A 14,596-nucleotide genomic window follows, 5' to 3' on the forward strand; every position below is an offset into this window, starting at 1 on the left:
AACACTACAGGGAAGAATATAATTTCCTGGTATCTTTAATTAATAGTATAACCATGTGGAAAAACATCTATCTGTAATCCAGAGTATTTTAATAATAAGGTGCGACACTTTTTGGCTACTCAATTAAGGTTGAAACCAGTCTGGGTAGTGACCCTTTCCATAATGCATAGCATTATACATTTCCGTGAGGATATGTGTAATAGAAGAAAATGGAAAAATAAAGACACCTAAGAAGGGAAGCAGAAAGAAGTAGAGAAGATTGGCTTAAAACACAATACGCAGAAATTGAAAATTATGAGAGAGTGGGAAGGTATGATCTTTCGTATGAAAAAGCAAGAGGCATGAATCACAAGAGAAATGGAATTCGAGCTACAGGCATCGAAAATAAAACTGGAGAAATCATAACTGAAGAAGATAAAATCCTAATGAGATGGAAATAATACATTGAAGATCTATATGACAATGAAAATAGACCAAATCAGTTGCCATTAGAAGATATAAATGAAGATGGTCTAGGCCCAGAGATTTTGAATACAGAAGTAGAAATGGCCATTAAAGAACTAAAATGTTGAAAGGCATAAGAAATAGATGAATTCCTGAAACAACTTCAGAAGAAAGGAACTGAAGAAATAACCAAAATAAAAAATGTAATTTATAACAAAGGAGAACAAAGAGGTGCTTAAGGGTCAAAGCTGTATAACTGAGAGGAGACCTCCTCCAATGTCAAATCCTCACTTTTCTCATGGTGCACCATGAGAAGGTGAAGGTTCAGTATCCACTACTTGGATACTGAACAAACGAGGATGGGCTGGCAATTTGGGATTTAGCCGAACAAATTGTATTCTTATTGGATTAAACCAAAATACAAAATGATGGTACAACATAACAAAATTTCATGCCAGCTGGGGCATCGCCCAGTTAAACAAAGCCCCCGTTGTATCCGCCAGGGAACTAGGGCAAACAACTAAAAGTCAGCTACTGGAACAAATCTGAAAACGCACCCCAACTCAACACCACCAGAGTTAAAGATCGGTACTATCAACATAAGAAGCCTGAAAGGCAAAGAAATGGAGCTAACTTGAGGAATTAAATAAGTACCAGATCAACATAATAGGGGTGACTGAAACAAAAAACTGGTGAGATCTTTCTGAGCAATAAATACAAAATGTTATATTCAGGCAATGACAATCAAGGAAAAGGAGTAGCCATAGTATTCAACATGTAGAAAGTTTTTTTACCTTGGGTATAATATATGTTAAAGATACCAAGTTATTTTAAATATAAACCTGGTTTTATTTACTCCATTTCCCAAGTAAGCAAACAGACAAGTCAGTCAGTTTGCACGTGCAAGTGTTGCAAGTCTAACTGATCCTGTACGTAGTGCAAGAGCAAGGCAACTCGTGGTAAAGGTAGAACTTAGTATTTCTTAGCCTGGCTCCAACTGATGAGACCTCAATAAAGGTCGAAACCGGTCTGGATAGTGGCCCCTTGCTCTTGCACTAAGTACAGGATCAGCTAGACTTGCAACACTTGCAGGCACAAACTTGACTGACTTGTCTGTTTGCTTACTTGGGAAATGGAGTAAATAAAACCAGGTTTATATTTAAAATAACTTGGTATCTTTAACATATATTATACCCAAGGTAAAAAACTTTCTACATCTAACTCTCATCCTGAGATTTTTATTTAATAAGGTCAAAGCACCTTATGGTAACTTGTGTTGGTAAAATATTTATAAGCTCTGTATTACTTAAAACTTAGTATTTCTTAGCCTGGTTCCCACTGATGAGATCTCAATAAAGGTCGAAACCGGTCTGGGTAGTGGCCACTTGCCTTTAATACATAGCATCATACATCTCCTCCAGGAGATGTGCTTTGCATTAAGGGTAAATATTAAGAATAGTGATCAGAGCTTATTCTGCCTTTACCATGAGTCGCCTTGGTCTTGCACTATGTACAGGATCAGCTAGACTTGCAGGTGCAAACTTGACTGACTTGTCTGTTTGCTTACTTGGGAAATGGAGTAAATAAAACCAGGTTTATATTTAAAATAACTTGGTATCTTTAACACATAGTATTCAACAACACAAAAATACGAGGCTAATCTTGAATGGCAGGCAGTCTCAAGTAGTGATGTGAGCAAATATGAGAATGGAGAACTGGACAATGAAACTTATTTATGCCTATGGTGCCACAGAAGATTCTACTAAGGTAGAGGTGAAGGAAATTTTTGAGGCTTTAGAGAAAGCAACTGACACAATGAAAAAAGAAAGGTTGGTCCTTGTTGGGGATCTAAATAGTAGAATAGGAAATGATTGTCAGACATACAAAAATATTTTAGGAAAATTTAGAGAAAAGAGCAAAGCTAATAATAATGGCAAATACTTGTTGGATTTCTGCTCAGGATGTGGACTGGTTATTACTAACACCATGTATGTTCTAACATAAAAAAGTGCACAAATTCACATGGAGAGAAGAGGCAAGGAATAAGAAAAGTCTCACTGACTATGTTATTGTCGATAGTGATGTTTTCTCCATGGTGCAGGACACCGGAGTGTACAGAGGATTTGAAATTGGAAGTGATCACTATTTAGTCTTGAGCAGGATAAAATTGAATTTTATATTGAAAAGAATAACATGTAAGAAAGTTTTAAAGCGAATAAAAGTTGAGCAGCTCTCAGATGTGAACTGTAGACTAAAATCACAAAGATTATTGAAGAAAAAATGAAAGAGTTTGAGAACAAGAACCAAACCTTGGAGATTCAGTGGCAAACCTTGAAGAAAACCTGATTGATTCAGCCAGAGAAGCATGTGGTGAGATTGTCTGCAAGGATAGAAAAATCAGAACTTCATGGTGGACACAGGATGTTAAAGAGGCAGTGAAGGAAAAGAAGAAAGCATATCAAAAGTTCCTGGCAAATAAGTCAGCTTGTGCTCTTAGAGAATACAGAGACAAATGTAAGAGAGCTAAACACTGTGTAAAACTAGCTAAACAAAAGTCATGGGAGGACTTTGGCAAGAACATAGAAAATAAATATCAAGAAGGTGGCAAGATATTCTGGAGGTTGTTGAAGCTCAGAAATGGAGAAACGAGTGTTGTAAAAGGAATTAGAGATGATAAAGGTGACATGAAAACTGGAGAAAAAGATATCCTTGAAGTATGGAGTAATTACTTCGAATCATTGCTAAATGAAACAAGCAATGATAGCAAAGTGGTAAAAAACACTGGCCAGGCATACAGTCAGGAATATATATCCATACCTGAGGTAGAAAAGCCATCAAAGTCTTGAAATGTGGAAAGGCAGCAGGAATAGATCATATTTGACCAGAAGTATGGAGGTATAAAAGTCCTACAGTGGCTGCACTGCGTAGTTCAGAAGGCCTAGACAGAGGGACGAATTCCTGATGATTGGAGTAGAGTTCTCATAATACCCATTTATAAAAAGGGATATAAAATTGAATGTGAGAATTACATAGGTAAATCCCTACCGATTGTTCCTGGTAAGATTTATGCAAGTATACTTCAGAAACAATTCAGACGAATTGTGGAAAAAAAGCTTGGTGAAGAACAAGCTAGAATCAGGCCAAATAGAGGCTGTCAGGATCTTAATCGCGTGGAAAGGCTTATGTGTTCGCCACAAATTTTGAGTGGATTTTAACAGTATAGATGCGAACACAGATTGATAAGAAAATAACTATTTATTAACTTAAACACTAATATTTTGCTGGTATTATATTCAGCATCTTCAGAGCATACAAACTTTGTTTATATTCAGTATACTGTAGCATACTGAATAGCTTCTCTCTAGGCATATGGCAAGGTGCCATGAGAGAAGCTATTCAATACGCTACAGTTATATGGTGTGATGTGGCATTATATCAAGAAATACTTAGTCTTTATTTGAGTTGTAAGTCAGCAGTTAGAATTGAAGTTCAGGAAGATGGTTGTTAAATCTGGTTTCTGACAAGGGTGTGTATTATCCCCTCTGTTATTCATTATCTATATGGATCACATTATGAAGAAAAATAGTATTAAAGATGATATCAAAATTGGAGATTATTATTATTATTATTACTACTACGGGCTACTCCCGGGAGTCCTTAGACTCATGTTCACACAACTGTTCAACACTCTCACAGTATCTATCATACCTTGCCTTGAACTCGCTCACTGTCATAGCACCCACAACAGACTCTGGCAGCTTATTCCACTCATTTACCACTCTAAAAGTAAAGAACCCAGCTCTAACACCCCTGCTAACCATGCTCTTGCCCAGCTTCCATGGGTGTCCCCTAGTTTTCCCACCACCAGTCCTGATCTCAAAAATATCCTCTGAATTAATCCTATAGAATCCTTTTAGCAATTTGAATGTCTCAATCATATCTCCCCTTTTCCACCTATCAACTAGTTTCTGCAACCCACAAATCTTCAACCTGTTCTCATATGGTTCATTCCACAGACCTGCTATCATCTTAGTCACTCGCCTCTGGATCCTCTCCACCTCCTCCCCATCAAGAAGGAACCGAGGTGACCAAATCTGGGCACAGTAGTCGAGATGAGGTCTTATCAGGGCTCGGTACAGAGGTACAATAACTTGCTTGTCTCTGCTCGTCAAGGTATTTTTCAACAACCAAGTGAGTTGATGAGCTGATTTAGCTACTTTCGCAATGTGCCCCCTAAACTTCATCTCCCTATCCACCAACACTCCCAAGTCCCTGGCCTCATCAATCTCTTGGAGTACAGTTCCACCAATGTGGTATACTGCTGCTAATCTTTTCACTCCGAAATGCATAACCTTACATTTTGTCACATTAAATTGACATCCATTCTCCTTAGTCCAGAACTCCAATCTATCTAAGTCATCTTGCAAGACTTTGACATCTTCTGCATTCACTATAGCCCTACCCAACTTTGCATCATCAGCGAACAAATGAACTGTCCCACTTAGACCCTTCCCTATATCGTTAATGAACAGATTAAACAGCAGTGGTCCAAGAATAGAACCCTGTGGCACACCACTAGTCACAGGCCATCTTTTGGACTCTACTCCTGAATAAACTACTCTTTGATATCTCTCCATCAACCACCCAGCTATCCATCTCACCAACCCTATATCCATTCCCATATGTTGTAGTTTACGGATTAGAATTCCATGTGGTATCCTGTCAAACGCCTTTGCCAGGTCCAGCAGTATCACTGTAAACCCATTTCCCTTATCCAGTTCAGCCGTCACCATGTTATAAAACTTGAGCAAGTTACTGAGGCATGATCTACCCTTCACAAAGCCATGCTGTCCTCTGTACAGTATCTCCTTTTCATCAATCCATTCCTGTATTTTTCCCTTGACTACTTTCTCCAACACCTTGACAACGACTCCTAATATGCTGATCGGTCGGTAATTTGCAACCATAGTCTTGGATCCTCCTTTATGCAGTGAAACTATTTTCCCCTCTTTCCACGCCTTCGGGACTAAGCCAGACCCGAGACTCAGATTAAACAACATGGTCAAGGGCACTGATAATTCCTTAGCCACTTCATGCAAGACCCGTGCCGGTATACCATCCAATCCCACAGATGTATTCACATTAAGGTTCTGTAATAGACTATTCACCTCCACTTCATTCATCACAATTCCCGTATAAACTAATGGTTCCTTCATTTTTTCAACGTCACCACCTGGATGATATACTTTTGCAAAGTGCGCGCTCAGTAACTCCACTATATCGACTGGTTCAGTGAACTCTTTACCATCGTCATTCCTTAAAATCATTTTGCCATGTACAGTTTTTTTCTTGCTTGCAGCATATTGAAAGAACTGTTTGGGATTCTCTTTTGCTTGCATGGCTAGTTTCCTTTCATAATCGGCTTTTGCTGTTTTTACCACACTCGTTACCCTTCTGGCCTGCACTTTATACCGTTCGTGTGCCTGCAGGTCACCCCTTTCTTTAAATTCCCTCCATAGTTGTTTCTTTTTTTGCAGCTCAAGCTTAATGATGTTATTCATCCATTTAACCCCTACTTGTTTCACTATTCGGACCTTAGGTATACAATCAGCCATAACCTCCTGTAAATGCTCTTTGACCACTTCCCATGCTCTATCGACGTCCAGCCCTTGCAGTTGTACATGCCATGGCACTGATCCAAGCAATCTCCTAAGCTTGTCATACTTGCCAGCATGGTAATTCCACATATACCCTGTCTTAATCACAAATTGCACACCTTTAGCCACCTCCCAGGTCAAGACCTTATGATCACTCTAACCAATAGGTGGCAACATGGTCATATTCATTACAGTCAAATTTTGAGATGCAATTACCAGGTCAAGCACTCTCACACCCCTAGTATTTTCAATTACATGCTGTTTCAGATAGTTATCCCTTAATAATTGAATAAAATCCATTTCCTTCCTCACATGTGTCCTCTCCTCCTTCCAATCAATGTTACCATAGTTGAAATCCCCCATAATAATTACCCTCCTTCCACTCATTTCATCTATTTGTTTATGCATACCATCTCCACCATCTATTCCATCACCTGGTCTATAGCAGCACCCAACTGTATATTTTATTCTGCCAGTGTCAATCTCACACCAAATAGCCTCAAATGAGCTCCTTTCACTATCCTGCAATTCTCCTTGGCTGCAGTTCATCAGCTATCATCAATAACACCCCTCCCCCAATTTTATTCTCTCTGTCCCTCCTAAACATGCTATAACCTACACATTCTATCCCACTAACTATATCATCTTCCATCAGCCATGTTTCACTAATGCCAATAACCTGTGCCAGGAAGAGCCAATCAAGGCCAAAAATTCTTCCTTCTTGTTCCTAATACTCCTGGCATTAGTATACATGAATTGCGGTGATCCCTTTGTCACACCCCTATCTTGATGCGTTATTCTAAATGTCCCATTTCCATTTTTTGTCCTTAGTGCTGGCTCAGGTACATTATATACATTTTTACACTCAACTGTCTCACTGATGTCTGGATATCCACTTCCCCACCTCCTTGGTAGTTCTAGTTTCCCTGGTTCTGCACATCCATTTTCACTTCATTCAGCAACACTTTTTCCAGTCTCTGCACACCAAGTCCATTCAAATGCAGGCCATCCATCTTGTATAAGTCCTTTCGCCCATCAAACTCATTCCACACGTCCACGAATTCCACACCACACCGTCCGCATAACCTGCGCATAATGTCATTTGCGATTATGGCCCTCCTTCTAAACTCCTCTCTGTCATACCGCGGTAACAGACTCACCATTCTAACTCTGTCACTCTTTTCTTTCGCTACCTTTAACAATACTTTCAAGTCCTCTCTCATAAAAAATTTATCACCTTTCAATTCATTCGTACCCGCCACAATTATTAATTCTTTCACCCTCTGTTTTTGCACTCTAATACTCTCACTTACATCCTTAAATTTCGCACCCGGTAAGTACGATTTAGAAAAAATGTGGAACGCTTCACGATTTTGCATGTCATCCTTGCGCAGGGGCCATGCTAATCTTCTCTGTATCGTTCCAATTTTAGTATATGTACTGCCGAAGCAAGATGTTAATGTCAGCTCTCAGCTTTATGTGGACGATGTTATACTTCTAAATAAATCCGCTACAAGTCTGCAAGATTCCCTGACTAAATTGAATAACTGGTGTAATAGATATGGTATGAAGGTCAGCAATAAGAAGACAAAGACAATGAAAATAGGCAGAATCGTTAAAAATGTCAACTGCATTGCGAACAGAGAATCTGTGGAACAAGTAAAACATTTCACTTACTTAGGCACAATATTTAGTGAAGATGGTAAATTAAATATGGAAATAGACAACAGAATCAACAAAGCTGGTATGATAGGAAGTCAATTGAATAAATTCATATGGAATAAGAGAGAAATTAGCCAAAACACTAAATTAGCTGTATATAAGACAGTGTTCAAACCAGTTTTAACTAATCATTCTGAGAGCTGGGTCAGAAGTAAAACACTTGACCAAAGACTACAGACTGCAGATATGAGTCCTGAGAAAAATTAGGGGCATGAACAGATGACATCAATGGCAATATCATATTAAAAACGAGGATATTAGGAAAGAACTTGACACTGACAGCATCCTGGAATGCATTAGCAGAGCTAATCTCAGGTGGTATGGTCATTTAAACAGAATGGGCGAGGAAAGATTAGCAAAACAGGTGTTTTCTGCCAGGTTGGCAGGAAAACGACCCATAGGAAGACCAAGATATAGGTGGATTTATATGGTAAAAAGTGCCTTAGACAATAGAAATGTAAGATCTGATAATGTTGCAGTCTTGACAAGTAACAGACTGATTTGGAGGAAAATTGTAGATAGGAAGTTAGTAATGATGTAAATTTTTCATGTAGTACTATCATATCCTGTACACCCCTTGAGGGTACATTACAGGAATTTGATGATGATGATGACAAAGGAGAATTACCAAAAGATTTTATACCTTAATATTTATACCTATACCAAAGAAAAGTAATGCAGTGAACTGCAAGGATTTTAGAACAATAAGCCTCATTTCCCATACATCAAAAATACTTATGAAAATCTTAACATGAAGAATTGCATCTAAGGTGGAAGAATTTCTTGGAGAAGATCAGTTTGGTTTCAGGAAGGGTAGGAGAACAAGAGATGCAATTGGACTGTTAAGAATAGTAAGTGAAAGAAGTCTGGAAGTGAATAAAGAAGTTTATATCTGCTGTATTGATTTTGAAAAAGCTTTTCACTTTGTAAAAGGATAAATGATAGAAGTAATCGAAAAGATTGGTATAGATTGGAAAGACAGAAGGCTAATTATTTCACTATACATGGGACAAACTGCCATGGTGAGAGACATATATGGTACAACAGAACCAGGTATCATTGAGGAGTAAGACAAGGCTATTCTCTGTCACCAATTTTGCTTAACATGTATTCTGAAGCAATGTTAAAAGAAGCACTGGAGAATTCGGAAGAAGGAATAAAGATTGGAGGTAGACAGATATTTGCAATAAGATACGCAGATGACAAGGTATTATTATGAAATACTGAAACAGGATTACAACATCTGTTGAACCGATTACTGGAATCCTGTATCAATTATGGAATGAAAATTAACATAAGAAAAACAAAGATAATGAAAATAGCAATGAAAGAGGCAAATATGGATATCAGAATAAATGGGGAAAAATTGAATCAAGTAAAGACATTTAAATATCTAGGAAGTGTTATTAGCAGTGATGGAAGATGTAAAAGTGACAAAAAGCAAGAATAACGATGGGAAGAGATGTCTTTAATAGAAAATGGAATTTATTCAGAAGTAAAATGGATAGAAAAATAAAGAAAAGACTAATAAAATGTTATGTGTGCAGTGTTGCCCTCTATGCATCTGAAACTTGGACATTGAAGAAGAATTTGAGATGTGGATTTGGAGAAGGATGTAAAACATCAAATGGACAGATAAAATAACTAATGAAGAGGTCTTAAAAAGAGTAGAAGAAAGAGGTCTGTTAAGGAGGATAAAAAGAAGAAAGGAAAATTGGATCGGACATATTCTGAGAGAAAATGGAATCATCAGAGATGCCATTGAAGGAAAAGTAGACAGAAAAAGACCCAGAGGGAGAGTAAGGAAAACAATGCTAGATGACATGCTAAATGGAGACAGGTACACAACCTTGAAAGAGAAGAGAGTGGAAGAAAAGTTTTTGCTACTAAGAAAAGAACCTGCTCAATTGCAGAATACTCAAGAAGAGAAGAAGGATATGTGCTTTGCATTATGGGATACTGATTGTTGGAAGTTTTTTTCACTTGGTTAGACTATAATAAATTTAGTTTAATCCTTTATCCAAGTGTAAGCAAACAAAGTTTGTGCCTGAAGTATCTTCAGGACTTGGCTACTTGTGGTAAAGGTGGACTAAGCTCTCATCACTTGTCTTAGTATCTCCCATAATGTAAAGAACATCTCCTTGCAGACATGTATAATGCTCTGCATTAAGGGAAGGGCCACTACCCCGATTGGTTTCGACCTTTATTGAGATCTCGTCAGTGGGAGCCAGACCCAGAGGTGGTGATACTAAGATGGAAGTAAATATAACTACTCCAATACCTCCTGAAACCGGTCTGGGTAGGTGGCCCTTCCCTTAATTCATAGCATTATACGTGTCTGCAAAGAGATGTGCTTTGCATTATGGGAGATACTAAGACAAGCGATGAGAGCTGTCCACCTTTACCACGAGTTGCCTCAGTCCTGAAAATACTTCAGGCATAAACTTTGTTTGCTTACACTTGGATAAAGGATTAAACTAAATTTATTATGGGATACTAAGGCAAGTGATGTGAAGTCATTAGCTTCTATATATAGATGTCCATAAGTATATGTGCTTTGCATTATGGGATACTAAGGCAAGTGATGTGAAGTCATTAGATTCTATTTATGAGTTACCCAGTCCTGCTATTACTTCAGGTGCAAACTGTTTGCTTACACTTGGATAAAGGATTAAACCAAGAATATAATTTCTTGGCATCTAATTTATAGTTTAACCAAGTGTAAAAATTTTCAACACTGGATTAGATGGCATAAATACAGAGCTTTGGAAGAATTTTTTCATAGTGGTAAAGAATATTTACATCAAAGATACTTTAAAATTAGAAATAACTGTTAAGGAAATGTGAAGAAATTCCATCAGTGTTTAAAAGCTAAGGTTATATCTATATTTAACCTTTCCAGTGCTAAGTTCAAAAATAATTTCCTTACTGAGCTTGAGTATACTCAAGTACACTTTTGCATTTAAGAAATGCAAAAGTAAATCTCTGCCAAAACAACTTTTACACATTTGAATTTCTCAAGCATGTGGAGACATTAGGAATTAACTCAGTTAAATTCAAGCACTGTCTTCATTTGTTGTTTAGAGAAAAATATATGCATGCACTTTTGCCTCTAGCAAAAGAGTTTAAATGAAAAGATACAAAATAAATGGAAAGACCATTTATATAGAATGAAAATATGTCAGCAACTAAAACATATGAATAAATGTAGAAAAGGGAAAAAGAGGCACACCAGTGATGCTGGAACAGGCAAATGCCTAATCCTTGGGGAAAAAAAAAAAAAAAAAAAAAAACCTTTTTAAAGTTATGGAGAAAACTGTTAACGCTCAATTTTTCTGTGACCTGGAACCTCTCAAATAATAAACAATTACCAGTATGAATTTTACCACTGTCTGTCAACAGGGGATCTCCTTGCTTATGCCACCCAAAATTCTACAGAAATGTTTTTAGGGAATCTAAAGTCACTGCTCTTGACATATCTGAAGGAAATGAAACATGTTTTAAGCTTTTCCACTCAGTTACAAAGTATATTATACACAACGAGAAAAATTATATTCATATTAAAGGACTGGGTTAAGGAGAATGGATGTCAATTTAATGTGGCAAAGTGTAAGGTTATGCATTTTGGGGTGAAAAGATTAACAGCAGTATATCACATTGGTGGAACCGTACTACAGGAAATTGATGAGGCCAGGGATTTGGGAGTGCTGGCGGATAGGGAGTTGAAGTTTAGGGGGCACATCGCAAAAGTGGCTAAATCAGCTCATCAAATTACTTGGTTGCTGAAAAATACTTTAACCAGCAGAGACAAACAGGTTATTGTTCCTCTGTATCGAGCCTTGATAAGACTCCATCTAGACTACTGTGCCCAGATTTGGGCACCAGGGTTTCTTCTTGATGGGGAGGAGGTGGAGAGGATTCAGACACGAGTGACCAAGATGATAGCAAGTCTATGGAATGAACCTTATGAGAACAGGTTGAAGATTTGTAGGTTGCAGAGATTGGTTGATAGGCAGAAAAGGGGTGATATGATTGAGACATTCAAATTACTGAAGGGTTTCTATAAGATTAATTCAGAAGATATTTTTGAGAATAGGACTGGGGGGCCATACATGGAAGCTGGGCAAGAGTGTGGTTAGCAAGGGTATTAGAGCTAAGTTTTTTTACTTGGAGAGTGGTGAATGAGTGGAATAAGCTGCCAGAGTCTGTTGTGGGTGCCATGACTGTGAATGAGTTCAAGGCAAGGTATGATAGATATTGTGTGAATGTCGAATAGTTGTTCTTGACATGATGTTAGGGCTCCCTCGATGAGTCTAAGGACTCCTTGGAGTTGTCCATAATAATAATAATATTAATCTAAAAGTGAACAACATTTGTGCATGAACTATCTTCATGACCACTTTACTTGTATGTAGAGTACATAGATACTGCGGATTTCACATCAGTTGCCTCAGTATTCCATAATGCAACGCAGATCACCACCAAAACCAGTTTCGACCTTTTTATCTTTATTCAGTGGGAGTTAGACCCTAGAGGAAGATACTAAATCAATGCAGAAGTCATATTTTATACATATAAGTAAAATGGTGTATCATCACATTATTAAAACACTCTAGAACAAGGAAAGTATTATTATTATGTGACACTCCCAAGGAGTTCAAGGATACATCACAGGACGAAACTCAACTACTTCCTCCATGTACTGCCTGCAACAGTTTTTTTTTGGTCTGTGAATTCTGTGGTCTTATATACCCGTGTGCAGGCTGAAAAACCCAAGTTTCCAGGAGGAAAATTTATACTACTACTACTTCTTCCTAACATGGAATTTAGGCCAAGTGGCCTGTTCCGATCTCATGCCATCTCTTTCTTGGTCTTCCAATTCTACTTTTTCCACTTATTTTGTATCTGTATAATATTTTTGGTAGTCTGCTATTGTCCATTCGATTTAAATGTTCTAGCCATTTTTGTTTATACTGTCTTATGTAGTAATTAATTGGTTTTATTTTCAAGGATTGTAAGATTTCTTCATTTGTTTTGTGGTCCCACTTGGTATATCCAGCTGTTTTTCTGAGGAACTTCATTTCTGCTGTTTGAATTCGTTTTTCATCTTTCCTTTTCATGGTCCATGTTTCACTTCCGTATAGTAGAGTTGGGTTGAGGAAAATTTATACATACAAGTAAAATAGTAAAATCACCACATTATTAAAATCTCTGGAACAGGGAAAGTATTATTATCATTACATGACACTTCCAAGAGTTCAAGTACTCATCACAGGAGGAAACTCCACTCCACACACAATGGCATTAACTAATCTACTTCTAACCACAACACTATTTTTTGTCTGCAAATTATGTGAATTCTGTAGCCTATTTTTACCTGTGTGCAAGATAAAAACCCTGAGTTTCCAGGAGGAAAATTTACATCTTCTTCTTTCTCATCTGTCAGATGATGGGTTGAGTTCCCTATGTGCAAATCTTTGCTATCTGGTTCTATCTCTGGCCATTTCTGTCATCTCTCTCTCTCTGAAGGTCGATAATTGTGACCTTTCCTTCAAAGACTGTAGCCAAGTTCTTTTTGGTCTCCCTCTTGATCTTCCTCTAATGATTCCATTCAAGACTATATTTGATAATCTTTGAAATGACCTTCTCTGAAGGTGTCCAAACCATCTTAATTGCTGTTTAAGAATTATAGCTATGATATCTTCACTATAGTTTCATTTGTGTTTGACTTGCTCATTTGTTTTGTATTCTGACCAGTGAGTCTTATTTATTTTTCTTAAGCATTTCATTGGGAACGCACTGATTTTCTGTATTTCTTTCTGATTGAGTGTCCAAGTCTCGGCTCCATATGTTGTGGGTATGATAATGGTTTTATAGTTTTAGTTTGATGCTTTTTGGAATGCTGTTATTTTTTCGTGTTGTGTTTCATTTATTCATATTTAGTTTTGCTCAGATTGATTTTCATTCCAAAAGTTTTGCATTCTTCATTTAAAATTTTTATTGTTTTTTCCAATTGTTCTTGAGATTCTGCAAAAATAATAATATTGTCTGCATATTTGATGTGGTTGTTTCATGCCATTCATTTGTAGACCTGGTTCTTCAGCTATAGATTTTCATATTTCTTTGAGATAGATAAATAAATAATAAAATATTTAAAATAAAGAGCCAATAGGCTTCATTTCAGGGGATATTAAATCCCACATTGTTTTAAAACCGAATAAGAAACTAAAGATCAGAATCAAAGAGTTTCATGCCGAATATAGTAACTATATAGTATAGTAACTATAAAAGTAGTCGCCGATACTTTTATAGTTACTATATTCGGCATGAAACTCTGATTCCGATCCCTGAGTTTCTTATTCGGTTTTAAAACAATGTGGGATTTAATATCCCCCTTAATTTAAATAAATAATAAAATATTTTTTAATTTAATTAATTTTTTTAATTATTAATTAAATTTAATTCAAAATTTATTAAAAAATTTGACAGTATTCATAATAAAATTTTGTAGTTCTGAATCTACCATCATAGATTTTAAAATGTTTATCATTTTGTTGCTGTCATTGGACTCAAATGCTTGTTTGAAGGCAATAAAACTGCAGTATATACATAAGTTGTATACCCAAGTCTATAATAGACCTTCCAGTTCTGAATCCTGCTTGATCTTCTCCTATTGCCTCATTCATTAAAGTCTGGATTCTGATTTGAATAATGCATGTGAATATTTTATAGATATGACTTAGCAAATGTTATGAATCTATAATTTTCCCACC

General features: G+C 36.9%; 1 protein-coding gene and 1 non-coding gene across 2 annotated transcripts in view; both read right to left on the minus strand.

Annotated features, from left to right (window-relative positions):
• Lamtor2 (Late endosomal/lysosomal adaptor, MAPK and MTOR activator 2) overlaps positions 1–14,596 on the minus strand; it is a 49,804-nt gene that overhangs the window by 4,730 nt on the left and 30,478 nt on the right. The gene's annotated exons all lie outside the window — the stretch shown is intronic.
• LOC150108023 (U6 spliceosomal RNA) lies at positions 7,451–7,553 on the minus strand. The gene has a single exon (XR_016548172.1). It is a non-coding gene; the product is annotated as a U6 spliceosomal RNA (small nuclear RNA).

The sequence above is a fragment of the Typopeltis vanoorti genome, chromosome 3, assembly GCF_054136105.1.
Source record: "Typopeltis vanoorti isolate ZY-2024b chromosome 3, IOZ_Tvanoo_1.0, whole genome shotgun sequence".
Lineage (NCBI taxonomy): Eukaryota > Metazoa > Arthropoda > Arachnida > Uropygi > Thelyphonidae > Typopeltis > Typopeltis vanoorti.